Source organism: Topomyia yanbarensis, chromosome 3 (genome assembly GCF_030247195.1).
Source record: "Topomyia yanbarensis strain Yona2022 chromosome 3, ASM3024719v1, whole genome shotgun sequence".
Taxonomy (NCBI): Eukaryota; Metazoa; Arthropoda; class Insecta; order Diptera; family Culicidae; genus Topomyia; species Topomyia yanbarensis.
In genome coordinates this window covers 171,831,806-171,857,822 of record NC_080672.1, presented here as the reverse complement: position 1 = coordinate 171,857,822, position 26,017 = coordinate 171,831,806, and the positions used below count along the sequence as shown (strand labels likewise).

At 36.8% G+C, this 26,017-nt stretch overlaps 1 protein-coding gene across 1 annotated transcript in view; it reads left to right on the top strand.

The window, feature by feature from the left end:
• The window catches only part of LOC131693368 (rho GTPase-activating protein Graf), a 115,773-nt gene that overhangs the window by 1,994 nt on the left and 87,762 nt on the right, over window positions 1–26,017 (top strand). The gene's annotated exons all lie outside the window — the stretch shown is intronic.

Sequence of the window (26,017 nt, the reverse complement as noted above, 5' to 3'; positions counted from 1 at the left end):
CAAGTTAAATTCGAGTAAACGCTTTCTGGAGTATACTTTTCTTCTCTTAAGCGGACCCTACACGAGCAGAAATATTGACAATAAATCATATATTGATCAATATATTGATGGTGTAAGGTAATCTTGAAAATATTGATTCTGTAGAATTTAAATGGGATTGATGGATTGAAACAGTCTTGTCAATATATTTATTGACAATATTTCTGTCTCGTATAGGGTCCGCTTTAAAGATACAAAATGTGCAAAAAAATTGTTCTGGGATACCCCCTTGAGGGAAATTTATACCAAATAATCAGAAAAGGTTATGGGGCTACATCTGGGGACTATAAAAGAATATTTAATATTAAATTTTTAACAGTTTCAGTTAATTAAAAAGAAAAAGAAATAAGCCCCGATGTTGTCAATATCCCCACCTTGTCAGCCTAAAATAAACAAAGGGGCTGATAAAAATGGGTCTTCGCTGTATACGTATACAGCGCACGCCATAAAAATGCAAAAATGTTTTTTTACTCTGTATTTCATATTTTTGTGGATCTCTACTAATGTAAACAAACAAGCACAAAAGAGAGTATATTCTTCCAAAGTCTCGTAACCCCTACCCTGGGTTGAGCGGTTTGATGACATATTGCGTTCTTTAGTGCTAAAGAACCTTTGACAGCCAATTGCTTTAAGATAATTACTGCATTACGCTTCGATAGTGGTGCATCGAGGAGACTTAAAGGGCTTCTGGGCCTTTTCATGTTTTGCGTTTTTTCATACTCTGCACTAGCCTTAACTTCCGCCCAACCAAAAAATTGTGCGCGCTGACGTGGCAGCCTGGCGGGTTAACGCGGACTACTTTTGCTGTGGATCGTGTTTGCAGACATTGTTCCACAGTTTAATGGCATTATTGGTGAACAGGGATTACTGTGGGGGTCATTGTGTGTCCATTTCTAGGTCGACTTCATCATCGTGCACAAGCTAATTAAATTAATTAAATGGATATACAATTTGAGACCCATTAGTGGTCGTTTTGTAATAATTGTAGTTTTTAGTACTAGTGTACAATTGTTATGTGTTAGTCGTATGTCTATGTATGTGTTCGTATTTGTGATAGCTGGGTCAGAGAATGGATGCAAAACTGGCGTATATGATAGAAGTATTAGCTACTTTCTTGTGCTCAATTTGTGCATTTGGTTCTATTCATTCGGGACGGTCAAATTGGATAAATTAAGGTACGATTAATCTACCGACGCACGTGAATCATTCATTCCCGTTCGGAATAGCATGATAAAAATATGCTATATTTCACCCTAAGGAGGAAAATTGGGTAACCACCAAAATTTCTCACAAGGACGAACATTTTTGGTAAAACCAGTCTTTGGGTACATGGGTGCGTTTCGACTGAAAAATGATAAAATTCTAACCTAATGTCAAATAAACTTAATTTGCTGACATTTGCACGAGTCAAGGTAGTTTGATTGCACGTTACATGAGTTCTTTTCTTCTACTTCATTAGTCTGTTCTTGTTGTACTTCTGGTAGTTTGCTTTTTCACTACTCATGTGTACCAAAAAATAGTATAGGACAATTTAGACACTTTTAATTAATCTCTTTGCTTATTCGACATGTTGTGATTCTTTTTATAACTATATTCTAAATTAGATTTATCTAACACTCACCAACACAATTAATTTTATATTCTCTAATATATGTATAAACGCACAAACGCTCGTGTCCTTCGCGATAACACAAACCTTATCACAAACCGTTTGTAAAAACGTGAACATGCAATTGCAATCATCTACACATACCTACGCCCGCGATCTCACCAACATTAAAACATCCAGATAATTAAGCGAACGCTGTATCATCTATACACTTACACTCGCATTAACCCAGCGCCCGCGTGATCATGAATCGGGCGCGTTCCATAGCCTCTACCCTCGGCCCGAGCAGCCTAAATTAATGGTTTCAGTTGAAGCAATCGAAAAAATGATGCACCTATTGTCTTTTCCCACGTTGGCTGCTTTGTTGGTTGTGCTGGTTTTTTTTATTTTCAAACTCTAGGTGATGTTGTTGTTGAGTGTTTGTTACTTTGTGATTCGCAAATAAAATTTTAGCAACCGTTTGTGATTGATCATAAGTTGATTTTTTGCTGGTGTCTGTCGCAGCCGGTGAAATTTCTTTAACTGGTGCGCAGGGTTTTCCGTGTTGTGACTTCTGACTACAGAGTTGGCACATAGGGTTCTGCCCGAGATGTATAACCAGCGTTTTGTGAGTAAATTGAACTTCATTGAACTGATTAGAAGAGTCAGGTAGCATTTTTAACACTCGAACACCGCTGGGGCACCTGATAGGAAGTTTCTCCAACAGAGTACTTTCATTACAAGATTAGAGGTAAGTGGTACCAGATCGTGCAGTCGTACCTCTATTAAGTCATCATCCGTATATACGGATATGTTGACTTTAACGTTCCTGTATTCGACGGTGTGCTGTAAGTTGTTTCGCTTGATAACGACTCTGTTTCAGTAATGGTCCTGAACATAATCAGTACATTATGTTTGATATGGTTAAATTGCAGGGTGCGAACAGATGGCACATTATTCTTCATATTCACTTTTAACAACTATTCCATTCCCCTAATAAAATACCGGGCAACTATTTGCTCACGATTGACACTCATTGCGCCTTAATAGGTAGGTAGAAACAACAATATTTTTCTACTTCAATGTAGATAAAGTGACACACTGGGAGATCCACTTGTGTGTCTTTTGGTAGCAATAGGGCCATTTGACTTGTGTGTTTGAGCGAGATCAGATGGCAGACTAAAGTTGCGGCATTTGTCAATACTAGTAGCACTATCAGCGAATATACCGCGTCGAATATGAAGTTAAGTGTTCTTAAAACAATTTAACCAATAGGTAATAGATTTTACAATGTCCCTGAAGAAATACTTCAGATTTAAAAAATGAACGATTTCTCATTGACCAAGGAATATAATACAATTTTTATAGCTGACTAGGTAAGCATGATTTTTGCTTCGATAAGTCCAAGTTCATTCGTGAATGAGGAGGATCAGTAAAAATATCGTCAGGCTGGCTATTTCTTCAATTTTAGATAATTATCGCATCGATCGGAGAGATTTCTATCGATTTTTATTCATTTTCGAAAACGAAAATAATGAAAATTGAAAAAAACTGCAAGCCGAAATTTTCCAGCCAATTCGTGTAAAGCCATCAATATGAAGCACTAACAGTCCACTAAAGTTTTGTGAAATATTAAATATAAGTCCTTTTCAAACTAATAAATACCAAGAAGACGATTTATTAGGGACCTGCGCCATCCCGGATGGCGAACAAGATTCGGCATCCAAGACTACAGCTTCTCGTTCAAAATCATACACATTGAACGCCATCGGATCATATCTTATGTGTTTTCGGAGAAAAGATCTTCCGCTAAGTAACTCGGAAGTTCGGCTAGATATTCTCAGATTGGTGATATCTTGTCTAAAGAAAGCAATTGACATTATTGGAGACAAATATTTTATGAAGGTCTGCCCACGAAGTTGAGAATAACGTTGTGGTTGCCGATTCAAGTGTTTCGTGTGTGGATTTAGTGTTTACCTGAAAATGGCACACTTATTCTGGCTTATTTTGTATTATTGCACCTGTTCCACTTATTTAACAAAGCAGTTCAATATTTCAGAATAACATAGCGTACCGCTGGAAAGGTGTATAAATAATTGTTGGAAAATTGGAAATTGAGTGTTTCCGTTTTTAATGCTAAGTGGCTCAAAGCGGTTCCGTTTTAATGCTAAATGGTTCAAAAAATTGTTTGTTTTTGTCAAAAATCAAGATTTTCAGGGTATAGTTTTCAAGCATTGGTTTGTGTTTCATTTAATGAGAGCTGCAACCTATAATAGGTCACTTCAAAAGCACAAAATCACTGTAGCATCGCGTTATTAGTAAATGACATAAAGCTCCGGATGGACGAAAAAAATAAAAAAAATATTTTATTTGTTAAAAATAAAGGACGTCGAAATTCAATGTTGTTTATTCTACCAATATTTTTGCTTTTATTTTCGACTAAAAGAAAATGTAATCGTCCAAAGAAACTTTCATCGTGAAGTTTCTTTACTTTATTATTATGGAAAATTGTTGCAAGAAGACATTGTTTACTGGATTGAATTTGCTTTGTATTTTATTTTCACGAGTATCCTATATTTCAAAATCATTTGAATTTAATTTTACATGTCAAGTCTGAACAAAAGCTTAGTCGTCTGTTTCATTAGTCATGCGCTGGGAGATGCGCCGTTATCTGAAAATATTGATTCAAGTTCCAATTTTCTGTGAAAAAGCGCTCATCGAAAGGTGCGAAATTAAGCGATCAAAGCACAAACAAATCCGAATGACATCATTGTTCGCTGTTGTGCTCTTCTCTCCTTAAATTGGCGATGGACTACGCTTCGATCGTGACCTCTTTTCACTTCACAGTTTTTTTTGATTGGTTGTTCCAATAAAAAGTTATTTAGCAATCGGTAGTTAATTGTCGCGTCATGTAGTTTCCACAACGTTGTTGGTTTCTGTTGGGAGATGAGATCGCAGACTTTGGATACTGATTCAACACCTTCGTGTGTGCCAACTCTGGTTGAACCTCGACCGGCATTTTCCATGTTTCTTTCTTATAGCTAGCTTCGTCTCGTGCCAGTCGAGAATGCCCAAAAGTGTTGCTATCGTGCGATTCTTTTGCGCTGATGAGTTTCAAAATCGAGAATTTCTCAGAAAGCTAATGTTGTTCATCCGTTACTCCATGGCCTGAACTGTTGTTGGTAGAAATCTTTGAAAATCGCTGTGGTGTATGTGAAGGAAGGAAGGAAGGCATCTGAAACTGAGAAAGCTTATTGTGTTTACGTGTAGCATTTTTGCTGACTCTTTCTTTTGCGTCAGATAAACTGCATTTGAATACGTCGTGGCCCTAATAAGAAAAGTTTTTGTTTGAACGGAAACTACGATTTCTCAAAGAATGTCGCTAACAACTTTCAGACAAACGGAGAATTTTTGACTTGCTTGTTCTGCTTATACTGTTTCCGCTGAAACAGAAATGCCATTATTATTCATAGTTTGGAATTTGGTTTATTCTTGAAACATGATCATCTACTTTGGGTTTGACATATTTGTGATTGCCTGAAAAAACGTCCACGTTACGTAATTTTGCGGATGCGATGACATGTGAATTGATCGCAGAAAAAACCAGGATTAGATAGTGTATCCCGTCTTGGTTTGGTAGTACACAGAGGAAAGATTTCCTGGGATCGTTACACTGAAAATCGGTTGCAGTCTGCTAAAACAGAAAATCGACAATCCACAAAAGGATGACATGTGGTACAAAAGCTTTGCTCTTTTAATTTCCCTAACTTGTGTTTCCTTTACATTAAATATGTTGAGATTCACGAAAGGTCACTATTTACTTGTATTTCGGTTTACTGATCCGAGAACTGATAGTAAATCAGGTGTCATAATAGCACTAACATCGTCTGAAAGCGAGCGAAACTTTATTATATGTTCAACGGTGTTCCCTCCTCCAACTGCTATGCTGATGCTGCTGGAGTCGTTCATGATGATGATGATGATGGTGATGTTGATTGCGGGAATGCTGACGTGGGGAAGTGGTGGGTTGTACTCACTGCTTTGTACCATTTGGCTCGTATTCAGCGCGATCGTGAAATGAATAGATAATAGCATTTCAAGGTACCGTGTGCGAACTTTTCTTTTCCAATGATTTATGGTCCGGCTGATTTCCGTTTTACTTGAAGTACATTTTTATGCGATGAAAACCTGACAAAAACAGAATATAGTTGTCGTAAAAGCTCCACCAGTATGTAGTGTGATATCTTAATTGCATAATTTTTATTTAGCATCACTAAAAGGGTTAAATTTTTGATTAAGTTTCAGTTTTGAAACAAGTATCCGTGTTTATATTGCAATACTTTTGAAGAAATATTATTGTTTTTTTTGTACTAAAAACATTTTCTTTCTGTCACGCTTCATTTAGTAGCAATAGATAATTGAAAATTAAACACAGTCAGACCTCTGTGGTCATACTTTCTCTGTTTGTCGAAAAATGATTAGCTCCCATCAGTCTGTATAGTGTATGTGATGTTTGCCTTACTGTTCGAAATTACGTGCTCGAAGCGCGGTTGTTTGTCGCTAAGTGTGTACTCGAAATGCGACACAACGTGAATCATCGCGGTTCCAATTTGTTTCCTAATGCAATGCCTAGTAGCGTCGTCTGTTCAACGCCCCTTACATGGAGATTGAGAGCAGGGAATGAAATGATAAACCATTATTATGTATTCCATCTAATTGCTATATAAGCCTACTTTCTTTTGTTCACAGCACGTACTCATCTGTAGGATTGAGACATGCGATTATTTTGTACCTTTCGAGTATAATAGCTGTAGGTTCTTTGGAAAAGGAAGCCAACCCCATCGCATTCACAGACGAAGAAGCGCACGCACCTCACACATTTTTCCTACGATGAGAAGTCAAGCGGATGAATGAGTTGTTTCATTGAATGAATGATCAACAAGGCGTCCATGTGTGAGGATAGTACTGACGGAAGAAAACCGTCTTTCACCAGGATGTCACGATCGATTTCTGCCGTTCATTTATTATGTCAGAAACCGTTTGCAAGATGCAGCATAGGTTTCAAATAAAATGTATTTAGATTAAGGAGGTCACCTTATATTGCATATTCCAATCGTTAGAATTATTATCAGAGAATATTCATGCAAAGTTTTAGAGTATAGCTGATCAACATCTCATGCCTATGAGTTTCCTTCATTTTGATTTTTTCCTTCTAAGAACTTTAAAGCTCATGTTTTAAAAACTATGTTTTTCAAAACTTCGTGCACGACTACAAAATAAAAACTATTAAAGCTGCGCCCAAGTAAAACACTGGATTTTAGATAATTTAAGTGTGCACGGACTGAACTACAAAAACTGTATTAAAAAATATCATTTTACAATGTTATTAACACACCTACTGCTGAAAAAGGTCGACTTTGGCATACTCTTGCCTTATAGAGAGGTCATGCATTCACTCTGAACATGGCCAACCTAATCCCGCCAGGACAATTTTTTTACAGAGATAGGTTTTCTGTATTTTAATAGGGGCGTAGCTAGGGGTATGCGGTGAGGGTTTAACTCCCCCGTCCTACATTACACACCACCCTTTCCTACCCCCTCCCTTCCTCGTCTCAAGTACCCCCAAATAGAGGTGCGCGCCGCCCCGTCGCCGCCGCGCCACGCAGACGATTGCAGTTAAAAATAGCGCCACGCCGGCGTACCCCCAATCAAGCTCCGCCATCAAGCTCTTCAACAGATCTCCCTCAAACGACCACCTCATCCAACCCTCTCTCATTTCAATCACCTTCACCCAGTAGGCATATCAAAACAGGTTGGCTTATTTATCCCCTTCTCACACATCCGTATGATAAAATCTAGACCTTTTATTCAAAACGACATATCTACAATGAGTGACTCTCTTTGTTTACTTTCTCTTCTGTTAATAATTCGGTCGCTTTAACATTTATCCCTTAACTCTTTGCATAATATGCTAGTCAAAGCCACCGTCTTTCGATCTGTACTGTAAAATAAGTGAACAGTGCTATAGTGACGCCGTAAAAATCGAAAGAGAAAGTAAACAAAGAGTCATTGTAGATATGTCTTTTTGAAAAAAAACGCTCAAGAAATAAGTTAGGCGAAGGACAGCATTTAGCTAATGCTGATTAAGCTAATCAAATATTAAACAATTTTGTTTCAAGCAGGGGCGGATCCGGAATTTTTTTTCCTAGTGGGTCTAAAATTTCGATTTTGGAACGAACACATTACATAATATGCAATATCTGCATATAATGAAAACCAGTGAAAAATTTGGATTGAAACTAATTTAAAATTTCTTAACAAGTTGAACTTTTTTGACAGAGTCCGGCCCCGGACCCTCCTCCTGGATCCGGCGCTAGTTTCAAGTGTTTCAGCGTCGACAGATAGCATCTCAAGTTCGTGACTGTCGATTAGTTGTATGTATGTGCAAATCGTACTGAAAATGTGATAAACATTTCCACTATTATATTGAACATATGGAATGTTAGTTTGGACAAATGAGAAAAGCACAATTGCACCAACTGATGGATTAAAACAGGTTTTTTTTAGAAAGGAGATATAACGTGTTTCACATCGTGATTAAAATAACAATTTAAAGGTGAAAACCTGTGTTAATCCACCTAGCGGTGTAATTGTGCCTTTCTCATTTCTCTAAACTATGGCACGGAAGCTTTTTATGTTCAACATAATTGTGGAAATGTCCATTACATTCTTAGTACACTTTGCACTTATACACAATGGCATGCCAGCCACGAACTTGATGTATGTGAGATTAGGTTGACGTTTTTCAGAGTGATTGCATAACCTTTCTATATGAGAAAGGCAAAAATGTGCCAAAATCCAAAAAAGTGAATCGTCGTCAATTTTTTTTCGAGTTTGCATCAAAATTCGACGTTTCACGCACCTTGAACACATTTAGCATCAAAAATAAAAATTCTATTTTTAATTTTTCCTATAGTTTATATGAGAAATTTCTGTCTGAAACCCGTAATTCTGGAACCAGAATTCCTATCGATCCAAAATTCAATAGCAGCCGATGGGAAGGTTGCACCTTTCATTTGAGACTAAGTTTGGGCAAATCGGTCCAGCCATCTCTGAGAAAAATGAGTGACATTATTTGACACATACGCACATACATACACACACACCCACATACACACACATACACACACACACATACACACATACATACACACATACAGACTTTTTCCGATCTCGACGAACTGAGTCGAATGGGACATGACACTCGGCCCTCCGGGCCGGGATTAGGTTGACGTTTTTCAGAGTGATTGCATAACCTTTCTATATGAGAAGGCAACAAAAATAACATAATTATTTTGGAAAGCTTGACGCTCCTATTGGATGGAATGATTTTGTTTGGGTGAAAACATAGATATTTTCAAGTCGCTCACAACTTTTGTGCGAAATGAGCGTACGGGGCTATTCGGGCCGCAAATTCCATCAACCACCGTTCAGAGGCTTGCGACGGCGCACACAATTGCTACGCCACAGCACAGAAAATACATGATTCGCCAATCGACAGCTGTGACTACCCAGATTAATTTTTTTCAACGCATTTTTTTTTGTTTTTTGCTTCTTAAAGAGTTTTTCCAGTAAAAGGGAAGGCACAAATCTCCGATCAGCATGGGGAACATGCCATTTAAACCAGACCTTACTGAGTCTCCAATAAAAATTTCATTATCCCTACATTGTAAAAGGATGCAAAACATTAAATTTTGCAAATAGTCGCCTAGGGCTGGCACTGAGTGATTCAAATTAATTTTTATGCCTCCAAACTGTAGCTGAGGTTTCAAACTAACAATTCGGACCAAATTGACCGATAAATTCTTTCACATCTATCCAACTAAAAAGGCGATTTGCTTAGGTGGGTCCAAATAGCTTCCAGAACCCCTATTTATTATATTTAATTTATTTTATTCATTTCGTTTATTTTATTCGCTTCTTTCATTTTATTAGCTTCACCGTTGAATTAATTTCATTCATTTTATTTTATTTATCCTTTTTATTCATTTGGTTCATTTTATTCTTTTTATACGTTTTATTCAATCTATATATTTTACTCGTTTTATTCATGTTATTTATTTTATTCTATCCATCCATTTAATTTCATTTATTTTTATAATTTTTCATTCGTATTATGAATTTAATTAATTTAATTTTTTATTTAATGCATTAATATTATTATTTCATCAATTAATTATCAATTTCATTATTTTTATAAATTTCATTGAGTTCATTTAGTTTCATAAATCTTGTTCATATAATTAATTTAATTAAATTATTTCAATTAATTCATTTAATTCAATTATTTCGTTTAATTTATCTAATTAATTTAATTTAATAATAAATTAAGGTAATTTTTGGAGAGGTGAAGGTTTCAGCGTGAAAAAACACTTTTTCTTGCAAAATTTTTTAGAACTTTACGTGAAGAAAATTTATCAAAACTTTTGGGCATTATAGTGTATCATTTGAATAACATGCTGTAATTTTTCTATGCTAAAATATCGACAAACGACTCGGTGACGAAGCTTTTTGTAGACAGTTTCTGGAAAAAAACGTGATTTGTGGTGTTACCTGCCATTTCAAAACTACTTAACCGATTTCTTTCAAACTTTGCATACACATTCTATGTTAAAAATACCTAACCCCTACGTTGAGTTTTTGAGATAATTTTCCATTTAAAGGGGTCATAAAAAGGCGGAATTTTTCGTGAAAAATAGTAATTTTTATTTAAAATAAGTAAAAAAACCCTTAATTGAAAATTTATCGCAAAAACTCAACGTAGAGGTTAGGTATTTTTAGCATAGAATGTGTATGCAAAGTTTGAAAAAAATGGGTAAGTAGTTTTGGAATGGCAGGTAACACCGCAAATCATGTTTTTTCCAGAGACGTTCTACAAAAAGCTTCGTCATCGATTCGTTTGTCGATATTTTTGCATAGAAAAATCACAACGTGTTATTGAAATGATACACTATAATGTACAAAAGTTTTGATTCGCTTCACGCGAAGTTCTAAAAAAATTCGCAAGAAAAGGTGTTGCTTTACGCTGAAATTCTAAACCCCCTCCCCCCTTGAAAAGCATTTTATTAACCCTCTTAAGACAGTTGTCTACCGTTTAATTCTACTATACTAATAATAATAATGAAAAGCAGTTGCCTTTCACCATCAAACAATAGATACTAGTATTTCGATTACGACGTATATTTTTTCAGTGTTCATATCAGTTTCAGTTTATTCATTTTATTTATTGTATTCACCGTAGTCTTTCTTCTTTCATACATTTTATTAATTTTCTGCATTTTAATAATATTATTAATTCAATTTGTTAATCTGCCTCAAATTCCCTCTCGCATGTTGATGGGATTGACGGTATTGTAAACATCATCAAGCCACAATAGATTCAATAGAGTTATCTAAATATAAGGACCTTCGCTCTTTTTAGTTTTTATTTGCACCAAGTTCTACTACTAGAGGTTAATTAGTTCTCATGTTAATAATCCACCAAACATTATGACTACTGAGGATATGATTTATATAAGAAGCCCGCTTCAAGATGTTGATTACAATACGCCTCGATAGTGGTGTGTCGAGGAGGCCGGGAGGGCTGATATGAGCCTTTTTTCTGTTCTATACCTTTCCTCTATTTACCAGCTCATAACCAACAATCAACCAGTAACAAATAGATAATTGAGAAAGGATGTGCTATGTGTGGTGATTGGCTATTCAAGTATTAGTAGTGTTTGAAGTACTAATGTATGTCTCATGTGATGATCATAACTTCAGTTGTATCTTGTACCTATCTAATCTATTACGTCTCTCATATATTGTCTTTTATTTCTTCTTTTCGAGTCCTATACTTCCATTATACACCCGCCTTCAGCTGGGTCAACAAAGATGGTGATAGTGAACGTCTTAACACTCACACATTCTCAAACGCGGTCTCAGCGGGAACCTACAAAAATGCCATCGTGCACGCGATTACGAATCGGTCACGTCCGAAAGTCTATCCTTGATCCTAGAAGACTAGGTCCATGCCTTCACCTGGACCAATTAAGAAAATACGCCCATACTTATTAGACAACACGTCTCATGGTGACATGACTGGGAACCCTATCGATATAAACGATCCCACTCTCTGCCAGAATTCTAACCGCGCACTGAAAATTTAATATCAGACTCACGGTTCGCGCGACCATTCAAGAACACACGTTACAAAATCACGTCAGCGCACAAACGTTAGAGCCCCTCGCGATTTTCCAAGCAACCTACGCCCACGAACTCGCAAACATGATAACACCCCGGTGATAAGGTGAAAATCTCAGCACTCATAAACTTAGCAACACGATCTCAAACGTCATCCTACAAACTCCCGCTCTCGCGCCATCATGAATCGGGATCGTCCGGAAGTCTCTATCCTCGGTACCAACAATCTAGGTCCTTGTTAATTAATAAAAAAAACAATAGAATTGAGAAATAACTCCCATATCCACTAGACAAAACGTTCCATGGCGACATGACCGGAAACTCTAGCGATATGGGGTAACTCTCTCCCTGTCAGAATGTGATCCGTACACCGAAAGCTAAAGATCAGAATGACGGTCAGCGAATATATGAATGGCCGCAGGGTTTCAAAATCGAATTTATACACGCGAAGTCACATACACGCGAGCACACGCGACAAACACGTCAACATACGAACGCTTAAGCCCTTCGCGATCATCTACGCACACCTATGCCCGAGATCGCGTAAACTTGATAACACTCCGGCAATTGTGTGAACGTTTTAGTACTTACGACGTTACAAACGCGGTCTCAAACACGAACCCGCAAACGCGCGCGATCATGAATCGGTCACGTCCGGAAATCTTTAGCCCTCATTCTAGCAATTTAGGTCCATACATTCAGTTGGACCAATCAAAAAAAAAAAGCTCCTATCCACTAGACCATGCGTTCTACGGCGACATGAATGGGAATTCTAAAGATATGTAAGAACCCACTTTCTTCCGGAAACTGAACCGTACATCAAAAATCAAAAATTAAGTATCAGATTCACGGTCCGCGCGCGATCATTCTAGAACATACGCGAATATGCGAAAGGCACACGGTTATGAAATAGAATGTATACACGCGAAGTTCATACACGTTAGCACACGCGACATACAAACGCGCACGCGACATACAAACGCACACGCGATCGAGCACGTTAACGTACAAATGTTCGAGGCCTTCGCAATGATACACGCGATCGCGAGTCCCTACGCCCGCACATACCTGAACCGTACAATGAATATCACATTCAGAATCACGGCCCGCTACAATTGGCCTAATGCAGTGTTTTATTGGGCGACATTGCCTGTCTCGTCTGCAAATTGTAGTATGTGATTCTGACGGGGAGCCCTTCCGAGAACCTAGCTCTACAGCTCCAATAGGACAACTCTCGAAAAAAAAATTGTTAATCTGCCTCAAATTGATTTATTTTATTATTTTGTAACTTTTTTGACCTATTTTAATTTCTCATTTAATGAGCTGGCTTATTTTATTATTTTCGATTTAAATTAATTGTTCTACTCATTATATGAACTTGATAACATTTCTTAAATTTTGTTTTGGTGAAATATTTTTTTGATATCATTCGTTTTATTGATTTTCTATTATTTATTCAGTTTATTCAAGATTATATTTGTGCCCGACTAAAACCTGTGTTCATCACACCTCTAGTTGTGTGCCTACTTCGCATGAGTTCTGCAAACTACAGTTTTGTTAGTAGGACTTCTTTTCTTTAAAAATTGGGAATTGTTGCTGTGCCCACGGATCGGCTCTAAGTAACATCAGAATTGGAGTGTTCTATGTAGAACATTCTGAGAAACACAGTGAAATTGGAACTTTCAACTAAAACTATACCCATTGAATGAAAATTGCAAGTTTAGTAAAAAGGATGATTTTGCTCCTGTTGCAATTTATATAAGCTACATGATTTTTTTAGATGAACACGAACTTTCTTTACAGGAAGTAAGAATTTTCTACTATAGTATATGTGGAACCCAAACGAACACTACAAACTGTACCGTAACGCCTAAACCTCTAGACTCATAATATGATCTACGAATGTTCTGTACCATAGTGAACTCATTTTCACTGACTAAGAGCAATCCTTAACTAACTTAAACGTTGTGAAAACCTTCAGATATAGCGCATTAAAACGGATCATTTTCAATAGTTTCGAAAAGAAATAAAACAAAATGGGTTTAAGTATAATTTTCTAACCTATTAGCCAACTGATGACAACCACGTGCTGCACTACTTCCTACTTAACGTGGCGGAAGTACGTATTTTAACCATATAAATTATCTTTCATTTAAGGTCATTAAATACTAGTATCACGTAGTGAGGAACGAAAAAAGTGCGAAACATGACCATTTCAAATCTTGTTTTCCATCCCATCGTGCGCTCAACAGCTCTATAAAAAACAACTTGCGGAAATATCGCCAACACTGCGTCGTCTGCGATGGGCTGCAACCACTTTCTCAGTGATTAATTATGGTGAACTGTAACGTCGTCGACCGAAATGAGCAAGACGGCTATGCGATAATACAGTTTTTTTTTCTTTATTTCTCGTATACGCACTTTTGCTTTTTCTTCCACCAAACGTGGGATGGGCGGTGGAAAATTACTACTGCGATGAAAATAATACGCGAACATAAGTTTCCTTCTGAATTTTTCTTCGCACGTTGAAATCACTTTGAGTGCACAGCTTATGTCGCCATGCTTCCGACTGGGTGCTGATGTATCTCTATACATACATACTTAAACCTGATTTTATCTCTGGATGTTGTCAATAAGTTCTTCATTAATTATCTTGAGACAAGGATTTAAGGATTCATTTGTCGAGTCAGCATTTTCCTACTGATCCACAAATTGTCAAATCAACATCCACATGGTTTAAATTTACGGAGATTACAGGGAACATTAAATCCAAAAAACACAAAATTTATGCAAAATTTTCACACATTTTATATGATTCACACAAGTATAACAATAGAGTCACTAGCCTTCAAGATTCTTTGGAAACTCTCTCAATCAAACTATTTCTTGAGGAATTCACTCTTCTTCTGTGACCAGTGTGATACAGTGTTCTGTATAGCTTTTCAAAATTCAATCGGGAAACACCAACCCAAACATAAACCACTAAGAACGGAGTTAAAAATAAAATATAAAAAGGAACGTCCCAAAGCAGGGGAATAAAATATTGTTGAGTCATCAATATCCAGTTTCTTCAAGGTCACAGATAAAACGTCTTCTCTGCAGTTGAGCGGGCATATAAACGGGGCAACAAGTGATCGTCGCTTTATATGTCCTAAGTGTGGGTTTAGGTGTGTTGATGACAAAGATCTCCCCCATTGCAATGAATTAGCAGACGCAATCTAACAGGTCGATTTCAGGTTGTTCAGCAGGGGTGTATTGATCTCGTAGCGATGGACGATTTCAAACTTGCCTATAGGTAGCTATCCTGATTTCTGGTTAGCTGTTTTTGGTGGAGTCATCAACGGACTCGAAAGTTTTCAAATTAATATTTTCAAATATTCCCTTTGGCATGAACACAATTGGTTAACTGCCCTCCATCCAACAAAATTCGTCTTCACTTTGTTGGTCAAAGTTATGTCAAACTGCGGAGAAGTTTTGTATTTTGCGACAATATATGACGATGTGATCGGTAGAGGGTTATATCGTGCTACGCAGCTTTTTGTTGGTATTCATTCGATCACTTTACACAGAAAAACAAAATCGCAGTGAAAATCGAACTGCCACTACAACAGTTGAAGCAGATCGTTCCAAATGCAAAAATAATAGGTAATGTGCTTCCACTTCAACAGAGAGTAACTGGAATACTCCACAATTTCAAAATTCCGCTTCGCTGATAGTTTGAAGTGAAATTTGCGTATGACCTTCTTTTTGGCCGAAATTTGATCAATTATTTGGCAAAAAAGTAATGGTGAATTGTCAATGGGAGTTACGCGTGTCACCTGTACTGAAATTGGTTTCTTGTACTAAATGGGTCATGTTTTATTTCAGAATGAGCTGTTTTCTCCTTCACATAATGCATACATTTTCTTTAATATCCTTTTAGAAAGCACTGGAATATTCGCAGCATGAGTACACAGTGAATGTTTTTTTCAATTTTAGGACGTTTAAGGCTTTACAAGATCGAGATTTTTTTGTGTCTAACTGGTGCTAATTTGGGTACGTTATTGGGTTATTATGAAAAAATGATTTTTTGTGTGCCTTCCACGAACAACACGCTTTATCTCAATACATATGGAGAGTATGCATGTTTAGCAAGTTTTCTCGTAGTAGAATTTTCTACAGCTTTGTCATTTATATCATGACTCTATCTCGCTTTTAGGTGGATTAATTACAATTTGGTATACATCAAAAGAGTGGGCTTATATTTCAAAAAAGTATTCCTAACACACCAAAACACTAAAATCAACTTCAAGAACATTAATTAATTAAACGCACGTTTTGGTATCATTGCGACAACTGTGCAATGCTTGGTTAATATAAACCAAAGTTCCCCGAAATTTTTTCCAAGGCTTCTTTTAAGAAGGTCTTCTTATGTAATTGTGCAAAAAGTACCTAACGTTTTATAATTTTTTTTAGAAGTAAAATGACTTAGACATGTGCGCCATTCTGCAAAATGTTTATTAAGGTTTCATCTATAAATTTTCGAGCGCAAGGAGTAAAAAATGGCGGCTCCAGCAAAAGGTGTTTTGAATACCGACCTCATCTGCGGGCACGATACAGGTCGCAATTCGTCGTCTACAAGCAGCAAACCAACACGATCTTGAAGATTACATTCCGTGGAGCCGACTTAACCTAAAAAACATGAAAAAATTCGATATAGAAACAAAATGGCAGCCACTTGAAAATGTAGTATCGTTTTTTCGCATGATTTTTTCACTTTGGCCGCGTTGTCTTCTTTTAGGCAGACAAAGCCCGAAGTTGATTGGTTGAATGGTTCATAAACGAGAATGCCCGCAGATTCGAAAAATCTTGTTCCGAAAAAGCCGCCATTTTGGACGCCATTTTTGACACCTTACACTCGAATATTTTTATTTTATAGATGAAACCTTAATAAACATTTTGCAGAATAGCGCACATGTCTAAGTCTTTTTACTGCTTAAAAAAATTATTACATATTAGGTACTTTTTGCCTCAATTATATAAGAGGATCCCCTTAAATCCATGGCAACTATTTATTATAACAATTGAGAATATTTGTCGTCCGGTGTTCATTCTGTCAAAAACCTTGAAGAAATTGAATATTCATCGTAGGTGCTACTTTTGCTGAGAAAAGTCTTATGAGCAGCGTCGTGAGGTTCTTGATCTCCGAAAAAAGACTTACGTGAAAGGTCCTATAACTTTCAAAAGGACCCGTCATACTAATGGGCTTAAAAACTACATTAGCACTAAACATTGCATGTTTTTAGTATTATTTACCTAAAGAGCATAGTCCTTAGACTATATTGGCATATTTGTTCAAGAATGAATTTATCTTCGATTTTTCCCTCCCGCAGGTTGATGGGATTGACGGTATTGTAAACATCATCAAGCCACAATATATTCAATAGAGTTATCTAAATATAAGGACCTTCGCTCTTTTTAGTTTTTATTTGCACCAAGTTCTACTACTAGAGGTTAATTAGTTCTCATGTTAATAATCCACCAAACATTATGACTACTGAGGATTTGATTTATATAAGAAGCCCGCTTCAAGATGTTGATTACAATACGCCTCGATAGTGGTGTGTCGAGGAGGCCGGGAGGGCTGATATGAGCCTTTTGTCTGTTCTATACCTTTCCTCTATTCACCAGCTCATAACCAACAATCAACCAGTAACAAATAGATAATTGAGAAAGGATGTGCTATGTGTGGTGATTGGCTATTCAAGTATTAGTAGTGTTTGAAGTACTAATGTATGTCTCATGTGATGATCATAACTTCAGCTGTATCTTGTACCTATCTAATCTATTACGTCTCTCATATATTGTCTTTTATTTCTTCTTTTCGAGTCCTATACTGCCATTCTACACCCGCCTTCAGCTGGGTCAACAAAGATGGTGATAGTGAACGTCTTAACACTCACACATTCTCAAACGCGGTCTCAGCGGGAACCTACAAAAATGCCATCGTGCACGCGATTACGAATCGGTCATGTCCGAAAGTCTATCCTTGATCCTAGAAGCCTAGGTCCATGCCTTCAGCTGGACCATTTAAGAAAATACGCCCATACCTATTAGACAACACGTCTCATGGCGACATGACCGGGAACCCTATCGATATAAACGATCCCACTCTCTGCCAGAATTCAAACCGCGCACTGAAAATTTAATATCAGACTCACGGTTCGCGCAACCATTCAAGAACATACGTTACAAAATCACGTCAGCGCACAAACGTTAGAGCCCCTCGCGATTTTCCAAGCAACATACGAACTCGCAACCATGATTACACCCCGGTGATAAGGTGAAAATCTCAGCACTCATAAACTTACCAACACGATCTCAAGTGTCAACCTACAAACTCCCGCGCTCGCGCCATCATGAATCGGGATCGTCGCGAAGTATCTATCCTCGGCACAAACAATCTAGGTCCTTGTTAATTATTAAAAAAATAATAAAATTGAATAATAACTACCATATCCACTAGACAAAACGTTCCATGGCGACATGACCGGAAACACTAGTGATATGGGGTAACTCTCTCCCTGTCAGAATGTGATCCGTACACCGAAAACTAAAGATCAGAATGACGGTCCGCGAATATATGAATCGCCGCAGGGTTTCAAAATCGAATTTATACACGCGAAGTCACATACACGCGAGCACACGCGACAAACACGTCAACATACGAACGCTTAAGCCCTTCGCGATCATCTACGCACACCTATGCCCGCGATCGCGTAAACTTGATAACACTGCGGCAATTGTGTGAACGTTTTAGTACTTACGAAGTTACAAACGCGATCTCAAACGCCAACCCGCAAATGTGCGATCATGAATCGGTCACGTCCGGAAATCTTTAACCTTCATTCTAGCAACTTAGGTCCATACATTCAGTTGGACCAATCAAAAAAAAAATAAAGCTCATATCCACTAGACCACGCGTTCTACGACGACATGATTGGGAACTCTAATGATATGGAAGAACCCACTTCCTTCTGGAATCTGAACCGTACACAAAAATTAAGTATCAGATTCACGGTCCGCGCGCGATCATTCTAGAACACACGCGAATATGCGAAAGGCACACGGTAATGAAATAGAATTTATGCACGCGAAGTTACACGTTAGCACACGCGACATACAAACGCACACGCGATCGAGCACATTAACGTACAAATGTTCGAGCCCTTCGCGATGATACACGCGATTCCGAGTCCCTACGCCCGCACATGCCTGAACCGTACAATGAATATCACATTCAGAATCACGGCCCGCTACAATTGGCCTATTGCAGTGTTTTATTGGGCGACATTGCCTGTCTCGTCTGCAAATTGTAGTATGTGATTCTGACGGGGAGCCCTTCCGAGAACCTAGCTCTACAGCTCCAGTAGGACAACTCTCGAAAAAAAAAAAAAAAAAAAAGAATGAATTTATCTTCGATTTTCTCAGTTCTAGCTGAATGTCATTTGGGACCTTTTGAATAAGTAGTCTCGAAATTTTTGTTTTACGGTTTGTTACACTACCGTAGAATTAAAACAAATTCATTGATTTCAACCAGAATTACGAGCTGCACTTTATCAGTAACGAAATAGTCCTTAACTCTACTATTTTGTGAAGTTTTGCCAGGAATTTTTTTATTTAATCTTTTCAAATTTCTTTTTGTATCCTAATGCAGTCCAATCCCTTAAAATGACATTTTTTAACATCAATTACCGAAACAAACAAACGAATGGAAGAAGGTTCACCATATTGTGGTGGAACCCGTTAAATTATTCCTTTAACAAACTACCAAAAAATTTGGTGTATTTCAATGTAATTGAAAAACGCTTTTAATCCACCTAACAGTATGACGAGTCATTTCTTATAACTCTTAGAACTCCCTCTTCGGATATTATATCATTTAAATTACCATGGGAAAACATCATTGCAAGAAATTTCGAAAGTCAAATCAAATCAAAGGTAAAGCGAAAAAATGTCCTTTAACATAGGCGGCCAATCGACTTATTACTAATGCTTTGTGAATAAAATATTTAAGTTCTTCATTCAATGCATTATTTATAGAAAACGTAAGGGGATGGGCTAAAAAAAAAATAAAAAAAATATTGCGTAGATTTGAATAACATATCCTTAATAGGTTTTATTCAAACCTTCATGTCGATCTGAGAATTAGAACTAAAACTGCAGCCCTTGATAACACGCTACCTCAACGCCATTATTTCAATATTGATTTTTTCGAAAAATGACCTCGCAGTGTGCACCTATTTCGGATACCGTTGGGCTCACAATAGTTAGTGATTGAACAAAGGATGTTGATTTGCACCACTATTCCTAATTTTTATACAAAAAAAGAAAGCTCTCAATAACTGATTTTTAAGAAAAAACTGTCACCATTATTGAGCAATTTTTTAGGGAAAAAACTACGTTGTGGAGCGAAGGTCATAACTCCGTTTGTTAAAATTTTTCATAGGTACTTTATAATATTCACACATGTACTATGTACTCTTCACACCTTTATCATTAAGAGTTTATTTAAGGGATTACACAACAGTAGAATTTTTTAAGAATCAATTTTTTTATTTGCCTACAATATGCATTAGGATCTTAAAAGTGATATGTCAAAATATAAAAGGCGTTAATAATATATAAATGTTTTCAATTCTGCCGCAACGCCTCTTATGTATACTGTATAGTGTACTGAAAATTTTAATTGCGTTTCTCTCAAAATCTTCATTTTTTGCGGTACCGGGAAATATAACCTGAACAAATGATTTTCTATCGTTCTGAAATTTTCACATTGTATTCAAAATTGATTTCTCCAGCGACGAAAGCGGATTTTTTTAAATAAGCAGTGATTGCTCATTCTCATCTCGAATCTGCCGAACTAAGTGCTATCAGGGCAGCCTGACTGTCAGAGCAAAAATAGATTTTTTTTACCGCAAATTTCCTGTTGAACTTCCGATTGTACGCCACAAAGAAACGCGAAGATTTCTACTTGTTATACGGTACAGTATCTACCAAATCAATCTATATTCTCATTTCACGACAATAGACACCAGCACCGGCTCGGCCCTCTAACAAAGAACCGTCAGTATTACAAACTACGTACAAACAAACTATTCTTCAAGTTGTCGCTCAATCCAGCATACATTCGCTTTCTCTGACAGCTGATGGATTACGTCATAAGCATCCCAGTGAAATAGTACGTCACTTTTTCTGCAGGCAACAAGTATACAGATTTTCAAACTGATTTCTTATTCAATCGACATCTCCGTTGGTTTCACCTTGTATAACAGGGTATATTCATATATTGGATTGATTCTACTTCCTATTCTAAATTATCTTTACTATATATAGCACTACGACGTGCTTGTTAGATTTACTCCGAAAAGTTCTACTTTTTTGACGACGCTTTTTTATGCATCATCAAACCATCATGTGTAGTACGTACGATTTGCAGTGTGGCTAGTTATGTAGCAATAGTTATTTCACTGATTATTAGTTTTACCATTTTTACATTCTCAAATCCATGTGTGAAGTGTTTTTAGTTTTGTTTGTTGATTTTAAACCATTGCTAAAAGAAAGTCATCAATGTTTTGATCATGCGTGTAGATGGATCTACGAAGCAGTTCACTAGAGCTGAAACCAACATGTTTGACAAATCGTGCTTAAAATGCAATGGCTGTGTGGGGCTAGCCGGAACACAGAGGAGATACAAGTGAAACAGCGCAAAGTGAAATTTCCTATGGCAAAGTATTGTTCAAACGAACTCATTGCAGTTAGTGGACAAAGTTTGCCGTACCTGTCGTCACATCATAATAGCTGCTATTCAAATTGTAACCGCGCACAGCGGACATATTCATGCAAACAAGCAATGTTAAAGCAGTTTGTGCGGTTTGAATTTCGGGACGGAGTCCGAGACGAGTTGAACATTCCTCGGACGATTTCCCTCACGCGATATGACTGTAAACTAGTGGACAGATACACCACAACACGGCGGTGAAGTTGTAGGTATTCTACAGTGTAATGTGCTTTTTTGTTTTTTTTTCGTAAAAGTTTATTATTCCAGACGTACTTGTGTGCAACATCTCGAATCGTAAGATTAATCAAGAGTGTAACATTTTTGTTTCCCTTTCGTGAAGTTCATTAAACCTTTACGGTTGATGTTTTTGCCCATAACAAAAAATCGCAAGTTGTTAGTGGGGAGAATTTTGCATCCCAGACTCGTGGAAACATCTTCGTTCGAATGTTTGCTCAATGAGATAATTGTTGTCTGCGTTATGATAACTAGCTAATTTTCACTGAGACTTTGGGCAAGGGCAAACTGTTTGTGAAGACGACGATGGGGATGACGATGGGATGAACTTAATTCGCTCATTTCCCCTTTGCTCTTCATTATTTTTACGCATCAAAGTTGCGATTCTGTTGTATTGTTCGTCTGTGCTGTATCTTGTCTGTCTATCGTTTTATCGGGGGTCTTTTTTGCTCTTCTGCATGTTCACTGCATATATTCGGAAGCAACGGCTTCTCAAGCCACTGAGCATCGTCTGGGCTCAAGTGTTTTACGTATGTAGTCTGCTAAGCACAGATCCGAGTAATAAGTCACGTTAGCGCCTTCTCATCCTGAAGAATCAGTGTTATTTTCCCTTGATTGAAAATATTCAAACAAGCACGGCCAGTTAGATCCATCTGGGAACAATATACGGGTGAATGTGTTGAAATCCAAAAGGTAATTTGAAAATTGTCCTATAAGCATGGGTAGAGCATAACTAGATTGTTTTAGATTATAATACTACTAGTATTATTGGAGTTATAGGACCAGTGAAAACTTTTGTTTTTTTCGCATTTTCATTTTTTATGTTAATCGAAGTTTAAACATATGATACGTTCTCAAACGAGTCTTCTACAAGTCAGTTCCATATTGCAAACAGTCATGCTAAATCTAACTTTCTAATGTTGAATTTGTTGCGAATTTACTCATTTCTAAGTCTCCTTAACTCATTCACAATTAATGTGACAGGATTTTCATGATTTGCATTTATCGATGCATGCACTGCTACATACGAACAGGTGAGATTCGGTGTATTTTGTGCAATAGTCCGTTTCAGAGTTGACGTGAAGGGATAATCATTGACTGATTGCGCTATCCCGTATGAATGAGCGACGAAATAAGTGGCTGCGATTTTGAGCTTTGCATAAATTACTTCTTGTTTCAAGTTCAACTGTTTTCTATATTTTGCAGCTGATTAGAATTGGTGTTGGAGGAGTTTGCACGTCTACTTTACTTTTTTTAATTTCAGACCCATCGAGGAAGTGACAACCATCTTATTTTCAGTCTATCATAAAATGTTTATAAAAGCACCGTTTTGGGCGACTTAGTAGAATGTTATATTAAAATTTTTTTAAGAAGTCTTCCGTGTTAATTCCACTAAATTATAACATTGTGGAATTAAAACGGAAGACTTCTTAAAAAAGCGTTAAATAAAATGTTGCTTCGATTAATTATATGAGTAATGATTATATGTACGTGGACTGCTTTCGGGAATTGAGAACCCTGATGCCATAACGTCAAATTTTATGTCTTTATCGTGAAGTTGGACATTTCTTACCATAAACGTACTTAGAATGTTTCAAATTAAAAATGCTTTTAGTTGTATTCACATTGGTTTGAATACCTTATCTCGAGAAAAATGAAAATAAATCGTGAACATTTCATATTTTTTATAACTTTCGTCGAAAATTAAGGCAAGAATGAAGTCAAATCAACATTTGAATATGAAAAATGGAAATGCCTGCCCCCCAGTGGAATAAGTATTTCTCAAATTGTAAGCATTTATTTTATGGAGCATATTTTGAAAGACAGTAAATCCATTTTTGGTAACATATAACAGTGTACTCATACCTATTCCCGACACTTATGGAGCAACCCACGAATAATCATTGGTTTATTATTATATTCGAAAAGGATACTTGTAGTTAAGGTTCAAGTTACCTTTTTTGAGCATGTGTTAGTTTTGAACGCTGGGTAGTATGGGTAGGAAAAATTGTGTTCAGTTTTGCCACCGGATTATCCATTTAAATCTTTTCAAAATTCTTAAAGAAGAATATCAGCCGATTTATCAGATCACAACGATTCAAATCATAAAAAATAGCTGCTGGAAAAACTATCGGTTTCGCTAAATGGTGCTTTTGAAAAAGTGGCTGTGATTTTTTGTCACACTACCACACCGTACTGGGGTACGCAACACAACAGCGCAATGAAAAAACCACAGCCACTTTTTCAAAAGGACCATTCCGCTAAGCCGATGGTTTTTCCAGCAGGTATTTTGTATGAATTGAATCGTGATGATCTAACAAATGGACTGATATTCTTCTTTTAGAGTTTTGAAAAGGTTTAAATGGATAATCTGGTGGCAAAGCTGAGCACAATTTTTCTCACGCACACTACCAAGCCTTGAGGTAACTTGAGCCTTAAGTTATACCATTGTACAGAGGAGTAACTGGGATCGAATCCTGGCTAATTGTTTACTGCTGCTATTGTTGTTATTATGCCTTAATATGAACTAAAAATAAACAATTATTAGTTTTTGGAACAATTTGGCGTCTATCCACCTACCAGTGCAGAGGTCAATTTTCTATATCTTTTCGAATACTAGTAATTTCGAGGTAGTTTTTGTGAATACAATCGTTTTAGCAGATGCATATCTGTTTATCAGTGGAAAAAGAGGAAGGAAGGGACGCCTGTAAACATATTCATGGAGATACATTTTACCAAACATAGTATTTGGCCCTACAGCATTTTGGTGTACCTCAAATTAGTAAAAATTTCAATATTTTCTAATCGCTTGGAATTTGTGGATCGGACAAGGTCGGAAGAATTCGAATGTTTTTTTTTTTTTGATAGCTGGAAGCTTGTTTTGTAATATTGCTTCAGCAGCTTTGCCGGATTCAGCCGTTTCGTATAACTTTTTTATCATTCAAGTTTGGAATAAAATATTTAAAAAACGTATTTTTTAAAGTTGCGGCAATGCACAGCAACACTACTATTTTCAGCTCAGTTCGTGTTAGGCTGAAATTACACAAATGGTTGTGTTCAACTACGTTTGAAATAATATTGTCTTATTTAATAGTCATCATCACTTGAAAGCGATATTGCTGGATATGTAATGAAAATGATCAAAAAAACCCTTAGAATATCACCATTTTGAATCCATGCAAAAATTCTTTAACAATTTTGGACATACTCCTAATATTGCCACGTTCTACAGTAGGCTTTTAGGTATGTAAAAAAATATAACGAAAGAAAAAATCGAAAAAAAATTTTTTGGTTATTGACCTTGTTCTAGTTACTCCTCTGTGCATTGGATGGATAACGATAGGTTCTTCGTTCCTCTTTGAGATTAATCCGTAGCAATTTACAACTAGAATAATAGTACGTTTCACGGGATTTTAAAATTTCTTCACTCTTGAAAATCAGTAAAGTAGTTTGCTTTTACATCCAGTTTTCAATCGCTAAGTTAATATCTCATCTGTAACATGATTCGCAAATGTTTCTGATAAAAGTTCACATGTCTTTGGATGTAGTAGCTGTGTTACCATTGTAAATCTTAGGTGAGGGTTGTTATATTTTCGTGCACGGTTTGTTTTAATATCTCCAGTAGTGAAATATTGCGGTACTTGTCAAGTCTCATCAGTTGAACTCTTTTTCCATTTTTGGAATCAAATCGAGGGTGGCAAAAAGTCCTGTGATACTGTAGCAGAAAAGGAAACCGGTGAAACATTGGAATCGTTAGAATCCAGTTTTGCAGTATGATTGCAGCATTGAATACATAAAGGTCAAGGTGACGGCTATAACATTGGTATCTTTGCCACGTAAACAACGGAATGATCGCAATTCGGATAAAGAAATACATTGTGACATTTTCACGAGTACTAGGAACATTAAAATCACTTAGCACGACAATTCAGTCAATCTAGCACAGTTCGACATCATTCGTGCGATCAGTTGGAACGTATTACGCACACAAAAATAAGTTACAAACACCAAGTTCGCGCATCAACTGCTCAATACAATCGTAACCGGTTTAATCAAACAACACTTCCCTTCAAATCTGACAAAATGATAATTTT